This window comes from Lithobates pipiens, unplaced genomic scaffold (genome assembly GCF_037356315.1).
Source record: "Lithobates pipiens isolate NorthernLeopardFrog02 unplaced genomic scaffold, aLitPip1_a1.2 Scaffold_3, whole genome shotgun sequence".
NCBI lineage: Eukaryota > Metazoa > Chordata > Amphibia > Anura > Ranidae > Lithobates > Lithobates pipiens.
Window position 1 is genome coordinate 180660347 of NW_027507790.1, and position 10131 is coordinate 180670477.

The following is a 10131-nucleotide window of genomic DNA, read 5'->3' on the forward strand; positions in this document are numbered from 1 at the left end:
GTCTAGGATGGCTGAGATTTTCTGGGGATCCATTTCTATTCCATTTACTGAAATGATCAAGCCCAGGAATTGAATACTCTGTTGCTCGAAGACGCACTTCTCTGGTTTGGCGTACAGGCCATGGAGACGGAGACGAGCCAGGACAACCTTCACATGTTCCCGGTGTTCGACTAAAGAGGAAGAAAAGATTAGGATATCGTCAAGATATATGACAACAAACAGGTCTAAGTACTCTCTGAAAACATCATTAACGAAATGCTGGAATGTAGCAGGGGCATTACAGAGTCCGAAGGGCATGACAAGATACTCATAATGCCCGAAGCGGGTACGAAAGGCGGTCTTCCACTCATCGCCTTTGCGGATACGGACCAGGTTGTAGGCGCCCCGCAGATCCAGCTTGGAGAACACTCTAGCCGACCCCAGTCTCTGGAACAATTCAGGCACCAACGGTAGAGGGTAGCGGTTTTTCACAGTAACCTTATTGAGTGCCCGGTAGTCTACACATGGCCGTAGGGAGTGGTCCTTCTTCTGGACGAAGAAAATCCCTGCACCTGCCGGGGAAGTGGAAGGTCGGATAAAGCCCTTCTTTAAATTATCATCCAGGTAGGTCTTTAGAGCTCCCAGCTCGGTCTCAGATAGGGGGAAGATTCTCCCGAAGGGAATCTCCGCTCCCGGAAGCAAGTCTATCGGGCAATCGTATAGTCTGTGGGGAGGTAAAGTCTCTGCGCCCTTCTTACTAAAAACGTCCAAAAATTGATGATAGACTTCGGGCACTGCCTGTCGGATCTCGGTGTCTGTCTCCAAGCAGAGCAGGGAAGGAGGGTCCGTCTTGATGGCTGGAAGGCAATACTGATGACAATAGGCAGATGGAAACTCGATCTTCCCAGTGAACCAATTTATCAGGGGATTGTGGGCCTTCAACCAGGGCATGCCAAGAATTATGGGAAAGAGTGGAGACTCGATAATGTCCAGACACAGGTGCTCCTGGTGGTCCCCCGTGACGGTGACAAGAAGGGGAGATGTTTCCTGGGTTACAGGTCCGGATCTCAGAGAGGAACCGTCGGCCAAATAGATTGGAAGTTCCTTGGCCCTGGGCCGAAGGGGAATGTTGTTTCTCAGGGCGAAGGATAGGTCCATAAAACCGCTACAGGCCCCAGAGTCAATGATCGCGTTGACGCTGATAGTCTTGCCGGAGAACTGTAAAAGAAGAGGCACAGCCAGGTGAGAGATGGTACTGGTACTAGGCGGAGTAGGAGAAGAGGCGGGAGGTATAAGCAGGCACTTACGCGACTTGGCGGGGCAAGTGCGAACATAATGTCCAGATTCCCCGCAGTAGAGGCACAGGTTACCAGATCTTCGGCGTTGGCGCTCCTCGGGGGTCAGAGGTGGACGTAGTAGTCCCAGCTGCATGGGTTCCGATAAATCCGGAGAAGAAGGACCAGGAAGAACCGGTGGATTGGCACTTGGAACCCGTGGCATCATCCAGACTGGGCGAGAGGTGGAAGAAGAGCGCTCCAGACGACGCTCTCTCAAACGCCTATCGATCTGGACAGAGAGGTCGATGAGCGCTTCAAGGGTCTCAGGGGTTCCTACACGGGCCAGTTCGTCCTTCAAAGCCTCCGAGAGTCCCATGCGGAACTGGTAACGGAGAGCTGAGTTGTTCCACTCCGTGTCGGCGCTCCAGCGCCTGAACTCAGACACATAGTCCTCTACTGGCCTGCGACCTTGCTGGAGTACATGCAAAGCCGCTTCTGCGGTAGCTGCGAGCTGGGGGTCCTCATATAGACGAGACATGGCTTGGAAGAAGACATCTAAGGAGTCCAGAGAGGGGTCCTTTCGTTCAAGGAGGCGATGTGCCCAGGCCTGGGGTTCGTCGGTAAGCAAGGAGATAACGAACCCTACTTTCGTTGCCTCGAGAGAAAAGGTCCGGGGTTGAAGGGCGAAGAAGAGCTCGCAGGAATTCCGGAAGGCCCTAAACTTATTCCGGTTACCGGAAAAACGGTCTGGTGTAGGGACCCTTGGCTCTGGCGGCAACATGACCACTGAAGGAGGACCTGGAGGTCCTGAGGCAACTGGAGCTGCGGCAGATAGGGCTTGAACCCGTTCCTCCAAACGACCGAAACCCTCTTGCAGGTTCTTCACGGCCTGGGTGAGGCCGGCTAGATGGTGGCAAAGTTCATCCATCGGAGACGCTCCCTGCGAGGGCTCGGACATGGCTGTCCCGTACTGTCACGTACCTGGTTGGAGAGCCCAAGCGTGCAGGGAGCGGCGCCTCGTAAGCCTCCGGCTCGAGAGCCCCTGGAGATGGAAACAGGGATTCAGGAGTCCGGAGGGCACAAGTGCCAGACTGGTTAGCTGGTAGAAGAGACCGGAGCAGGTGGTGGACCGGAGCGGAAGGTGCAACCAGCGCAGGATGCTGGACAGGAACTGCTGGACAGCTGGCACAGGTGAACAGGCAGGAGCTGCAGAAGAAGTAGTCAGTGCAGGTCCGTAGGCAGACTGGCAGACGTGGTCAGGGACGAGCTGGGTCGGCAACAATCGGACAGCAGAGGTACAAGGCAGAAGGCAGAAGCGTGGTCAATCAGGCAAAGGGTCGGAGGCAGGCGGCTAACAGGCAAAGTCCAGGAACAGGCCGGGTACAGAATCAGGAACACACACACAGGAACGGATAGCAGGAGTCACGGGAACGCTGTAGACGGGACAGCACAGAGGAGCAGGAGCAGGTCCCTTAAGTAGGCAACTGGGCGCCAAGAACGGTCGCACGGTACGTCTGCGTACCCCCGCGGGTGACCGTGCTCCCGTTCGTGACTCCGCGTACCCGCGTACGCCCGTTCGGCTCGTCGCGCACCCGCGTGCGCCCGCTCGTGTCAACGCGCACCCGCGTGCGCCTGTTGGGGACTACGTGCACTCGCGTGCGTTCGTTAGCGCCAACCCGCGTCCGAAGGCACCGACGATCCCCTCGTACAGGGAACCTGCCGGTAAGTCTTACTTGGGTGACCGGGGTGGTGGAACGACCGTGACAACACGTGAGTTTAGCCTGGGGCAGACAGAAGTGGCTAGCACATTTTATGGTGGGATGGTTGGGTGGGGGGTGCAAGGGATGCCACGTTTCCAGAAATTTTTAGAGCAGGGGGGACCCATGGGGATGCTTAAATGAGCACAGCTAAAGGGATGTCAGAGAAGACATTATTTGAAGAGGCTATGCAAACAACTCATGGCAAAATTCTAATGAACACCAAGGCAGAATGGCCACAGGGAATAATTGAGGAAGGTGTAATAGAGGGATTAGGTGATAAGACTGGCTACCCCATAGTGTAAGCAAGTTCCTAAACTCCATTGAGCCTTCCCCCTCAGCTGCTGCAAGAAACATGAAACTGAATGTTTGATAATCAAGATGCACTTGACCAGCCCCTGCAGAGCAAAAATAATGCAGGAACCTTTTTGCTGCTTGACACAATTACCCAGCAGCACATTACAATGCGTGTGCTGCTGGTCCCCCTAAAACCACCCTGTAGCAAAGAATCTTCCAAGATGGACCAAAAAGCTGTAAAGGATTGTCCCCGGGCTGCCCTCAAGGCAAGAGCAAACTTGTCTGTCTAACTCACATTTATACTCAAATAACATGAATTTATTGTGTTTATGAACACTTATTTGTTCTTTGTAATGTATTGAACGATTTGGGTAAAAAAAGAATAAAACTAATTGCAAAGATATATTAGAAATAATAAGAATGAGATTAGCATCAAAAGGGGTTAATTAACTGAAAACACCTACTAATTGCCTAGCAAGACACACCTAATTAGATGAAATTAACCACTACAGCCCCGGACCAATAAACACCTTAAGGACCAGAGGTCTTTTTCCAATTTCGCACTGCGCTGCTTTAACTGGTAATTGCGTGGTCATGCAATATTGTACCCAAACGAAATTTGCGTCCTTTTTTCCCCACAAATAGAGCTTTCTTTTGATGGTATTTGATTGCCTCTGCGATTTTTATTTTTTGCGATATAAATGGAAAAAGAGCGAAAATTTTGAAAAAAAAGATATTTTCTTCTTTTTGTTATAAGAAAAATCGAATAAACTAAATTTTAGTCATACATTGAGGGCAAAATGTATTCAGCCACATGTCTTTAGTAAAAAAAATGTCAATAAGCGTATATTTTTTGGTTTGCGCAAAAGTTATAGCGTCTACAAACTAGAGTACATTTTCTGGAATTTACACAGCTTTTCATTTATGACTGCCTATCTCATTTCTTGAGGTGCTAAAATGGCAGGGCAGTACAAACCCCCCCCAAATGACCCCATTTTGGAAAGTAGACACCCCAAGGAAATTGCTGATGGGTATGTTGAGCCCATTGAATATTTATTTTTTTTGTCCTAAGGGATTGAATAATGACAAAAAAAAATAAAAATCACTAAATGATATATTGTTCACACATGCCATAGTTATATGTGGAATTGCACCCCAAAATATATTCCGCTACTTCTCCCGAGTATGGGGATACCACATGTGTGGGACTTTTTGGGAGTCTAGTCGCGCACGGCACCCCGAAAACCAATCACCACCTTCAGGATTTCTAAGGGTGCAAATTTTTGATTTCACTCCTCACTACCTATCACAGTTTCGAAGGCCATAACATGCCAAAATAGCACAAAACCCCCCAAAATGACCCCATTTTGGAAAGTAGACACCCCAAACTATTTACTGAGAGGCATGTTGAGTCCATGGAATATTTTATATTTTGCCACAAGTTGCGGGAATATTACAAACTTTTTTTTTTTTTGCACCAAGTTGTCACTAAATGATATATTGCTCACACATGCTATGGGCATATGTGAAATGACACCCGAAAATACATTCTGCTGCTTCTTCTGAGTACAGAGATACCACATGTGTGGGACTTTTTGGGAGCCTAGCCATGTACGGGACCCCGAAATCCAGGCACCGCCTTCAGGATTTCTAAGGGCATACATTTTTTATTTTACTCCTCACTACCTATCACTACCTATCACAGTTTTGAAGGCCATAAAATGCCAAGATGGCACAAAACCCCCCCAAATGACCCCATTTTGGAAAGTAGACACCCCAAGCTATTTGCTGAGGGCCATGTTGAGACCATTGAATATTTTTTTTTGTCCCAAGGGATTGAATAATGACAAAAAAAAAAAAATTTTTTTTACAAAAAGTTGTCACTAAATGATATATTGCTCACACATGCCATGGTTATATGTGGAATTTCATCCCAAAATATATTCTGCTGCTTCTCCCGAGTACGGGGATACCACATGTGGGGGACTTTTTGGGAGCCTAGCCACGTACGGGACCCCGAAAACCAATCACTGCCTTCCGGATTTAAATATAAAATGCTACCAAAAAAACTGTTATCGATCGCAGGGATCAGGCCTGACTCTGCGATCGCTGCAGTTATGTGTTTAGTGTTTTGTAAGTGACAGTGATCGATCGATACTGCACTTGGGTGGGCTGGGCAGAGGGGCAAAACGCAGGTGCTAGCAGTATCTGGGCTGATCCCGCTAACAATGCGTTTTTTTGGAACCCTAAACTGCTGGGGACGCTAGTATAGATCTGATCAGATCAGATATTGATCTGTTCAGATTCTATACCACTACGGGAGGTTTATGCTTTGCGTGTGGGTGTTAGCGGTACTGGCACTAACCTAGCGCTGCCTGGGGCGACGCAGACCCTGACCCTAAAACCTAATTGATATCACCCACCGGGTGATCAGGGGGTTAAACCTTTATTGGGTAATAAATGGTGGGTGCCCTGATGCTATAAAAAGCAAACTAACCAGAGTCACCCGTAACACTTATACAGTGATCAGTGGTGAAAGGGTTAACTAGGGGCAATCAGGGGGTTCACATTTTTATTACGTAGTATATGGGGGTCCCTGGCGCTATATAAAAACCTGACGGGGAACCTAAATAACTAACTGGCTAACCAGCGTCACCAGTGACACTTATACTGTGATCGCTGGTGAAAGGGTTAACTAGGGGCAATCAGGGGGTTAAAACCATTATTGGGTAGTATATGGGGGTACCTAACGCTATAAAAAACTGGCGGTGAGCCTAAAAAAATAACTAGCTACCTAACGACACTAGTGACACTAATGCAGCGATCAGAAAAACGATCGCTTAGTGACACTGGCAAAAGGGGGTGAAAGGGTTAACTAGGGGCAATCAGGGGGTTAAACCATTATTGGGTAGTATATCGGGGTACCTAGCGCTATAAAAACCTGGCGGTGAAACTAAAAAAATAACTAGCTACCTAGCGGCACTAGTGACACTAATGCAGCGATCAGAAAAACGATCGCTTAGTGACACTGGCAAAAGGGGGTGAAAGGGTTAACTAGGGGCAATCAGGGGGTTAAAACCATTATTGGGTAGTATATCGGGGTACCTAGCGCTATAAAAACCTGGCGGTGAACCTAAAAAAAAAAACTAGCTACCTAGCGACACTAGCGACACTAATGCAGCGATCAGAAAAATTATCGCTTAGTGACACTAGCAAAAGGGGGTGAAAGGGTTAACTAGGGGCAATCAGGGGGTTAAAACCATTATTGGGTAGTATATCGGGGTACCTAGCGCTATAAAAACCTGGCGGTGAACCTAAAAAAAAAACTAGCTACCTAGCGACACTAATGCAGCGATCAGAAAAATGATCGCTTAGTGACACTGGCAAAAGGGGGTGAAAGGGTTAACTAGGGGCAATCAGGGGGTTAAAACCATTATTGGGTAGTATATCGGGGTACCTAGTGCTATAAAAACCTGGCGGTGAACCTAAAAAAATAACTAGCTACCTAGCAACACTAGCGACACTAATCCAGCGATCAGAAAAATGATCGCTTAGTGACACTGGCAAAAGGGGGTGAAAGGGTTAACTAGGGGCAATCAGGGGGTTAAAATCATTATTGGGTAGTATATCGGGGTACCTAGCGCTATATAAAAACCTGGCGGTGAACCTAAAAAAAAAAACTAGCTACCTAGCGACACTAATGCAGCGATCAGAAAAATGATCGCTTAGTGACACTGGCAAAAGGGGGTGAAAGGGTTAACTAGGGGCAATCAGGGGGTTAAAACCATTATTGGGTAGTATATCGGGGTACCTAGCGCTATAAAAACCTGGCGGTGAACCTAAAAAAAAAACTAGCTACCTAGCGACACTAGTGACACTAATGCAGCGTTCAGAAAAATGATCGCTTAGTGACACTGGCAAAAGGGGGTGAAAGGGTTAACTCGGGGCAATCAGGGGGTTAAAACCATTATTGGGTAGTATATCGGGGGACCTAGCGCTATAAAAACCTGGTGGTGAACCTAAAAAAAAACTAGCTACCTAGCGACACTAATGCAGCGATCAGAAAAATGATCGCTTAGTGACACTGGCAAAAGGGGGTGAAAGGGTTAACTAGGGGCAATCAGGTTGTTAAAACCATTATTGGGTAGTATATCGGGGTACCTAGCGCTATAAAAACCTGGCGGTGAACCTAAAAAAATAACTAGCTACCTAGCGACACTAGCGACACTAATGCAGCGATCAGAAAAATGATCGCTTAGTGACACTGGCAAAAGGGGGTGAAAGGGTTAACTAGGGGCAATCAGGGGGTTAAAACCATTATTGGGTAGTATATCGGGGTACCTAGCGCTATAAAAACCTGGCGGTGAACCTAAAAAAAAACTAGCTACCTAGCGACACTAGCGACACTAATGCAGCGATCAGAAAAATGATCGCTTAGTGACACTGGCAAAAGGGGGTGAAAGGGTTAACTAGGGGCAATCAGGTTGTTAAAACCATTATTGGGTAGTATAGCGGGGTACCTAGCGCTATAAAAACCTGGCGGCGAACCTAAAAAAAAAACTAGCTACCTAGCGACACTAATGCAGCGATCAGAAAAATGATCGCTTAGTGACACTGGCAAAAGGGGGTGAAAGGGTTAACTCTAGGGGCAATCAGGGGGTTAAATCTTTATTGGGGGGTGATAGGGGGCTACCCTGGACCTAACACTAACTGCCCTGACAGTTTTTACTGTTACAACTGACACTGAATGCAGTGATCAGTAAAAAAATGATCAATGCAATCAGTGACACTGTGACTGGGGGGGGCGATCGGGGGGGGGGATCGGGGGGGTTTGTGTGCCTGTGTGTACCTACATGTCAGTGTAGTGTTGGTGCACACTTACTTTTAGTCTTCTCCTCGTAGTCCGGTCAAAAAGACCGCCCCGAGGAGAATGACATCACTTCCTCCTTCCTGTGTAAACAATACACAGTGGGAGGAAGCTTCTCATTGGCCAGGAGCGATCCAGAGGGGGTGGCCATCCCCTCATCACGGATCGCTCCTGGAGCGAACCGGACCGCCGTATCCAGCGGGAGGGGGTCCAATCGGACCCCCCACCCGCTGGAAGGTAGGCACGTACATGTACGTGCTTGTGCCTGCCTGTGCCATTGTAATGACGTACAATGGCAATACGGCGGTCCTTAAGTGGTTAACTAATTACATTGGGCATGTGCTATTATCAACGAGAAAATCGTATTTACCATAGTGCCAGTTGGATTTTTTATTTATTACCATGTTGCGCGTCCGCCAGGTTCGCACGATCAATTAATGATTTTTCTGGCACATCAATTATTGTATGAACCAGCGCAGCACATTCGTCTTAGTTAATCACCCCCATTGTCTACCTTTCATGCCATGATGCATGTTATATCCATATTTAGGGTGTAACATTAAATTCTCCAACCCCCCACTTACCACCTGCACAGCCATGCTATCCATTCACAGGGATCTGTGAGTGGGGAAATGAAAAGATATACAGAGGGACTCACAGATCATGTCAGCAGCAGGTCGGTGAAGTCACCACACTTGAAGTTCATTGTTTACTTCCCCCAGCCCCATAACATGAGATCCAGACCTTTGTACTTACCTGGAGCTAGGGATAAGAAAATGCAAGAGCCTGTGCTTGACATATTGACTGTGGTTCACGTGCTCTTCAGACATGAATGACATTTTTTTTAAATGCACAATGTTTTTATTAATGTGGATGCATTTATTAACTTTTTTTTTTAAATGTGGATTATGCCTTTAAAGTAGATGTATACATACATTTAAATTGCTGTCCGCTGGAGGCACCAGTAATCCGAAGATCAGCCATGATTAGGATCATGTTGAGATTGTTGTTCACATTGAACAGTAATACTAAAAGACATTTTAGTAAAGTTGCGTAAGCTGTTCTAAGCCTGGTCTGAAGTCATTCTAAAGGGGAGCATGATGGTTTTTGGCATATGAAAGAACTAGGGTCAGTAAAGTACATGTGAGGTATGAAGCCAAACCACTACAAAGGGTCTGCACCGCAAGACAAGCAAGAGGAGTAATGCAGTTGCTATGAGTAACCAAGATCTAGAGCAGAGTAAATTGTAGCCGGTCTTAAATCATAGTACCTGGTGTAGGCAACGCGTCCTTCCGTAGCGAGGGGGTCGGTGTCCCATCTCCCTCCCCAGCAGGCGGTATCCCAAAGCAACCAGAACAAAACCCACATTACGGAGACCTGAAGCTTGGTCATATAGTATAGAAAGAAAGTAGTTAAAGTGGTTGTAAACCCTTACAACACCATTTTTGCTACAGGTAAGCCTGTAGCTATCCTAGATATCTCCTAAAGCTGAACTGTATTTGCATGTGCCGACGTCATCGGCACATGCGCATTGAAGCAAACTTAAGCAATGGAACGTACGTGCCATTGCTTCAGTGAGTGTGCTGTTACCGGTGGCTCCTGGGTGCATGCGGGAGAGTGACGTCATCATGGCTCCAGCCAATCACAGCGCCGGAGTCCGCGATATCTGGAAGTAACTCTGGGAGCGATGTCAGCCGATGGAGTGGTGTACGAGGACAGCTGCAGGGGCTTCTATCTCAGGTAAGCAATTCATAATTAGCTAGTATGCTGTGCATACTAGCTCATTATGCCTTTGTCTTGCAGGTTTACTTTTTTTGTCCTTGGGTTTACAACCATTTTAACAAGTGCATGCATGAGGTCAGTGCTATCTACATGTCAGAACCCCATTCTGTTACTGGGAGTGAGGTAACAGGGGTACAATGGACTGGTGGAGAGGGCATGGGCTCAGCAGTGA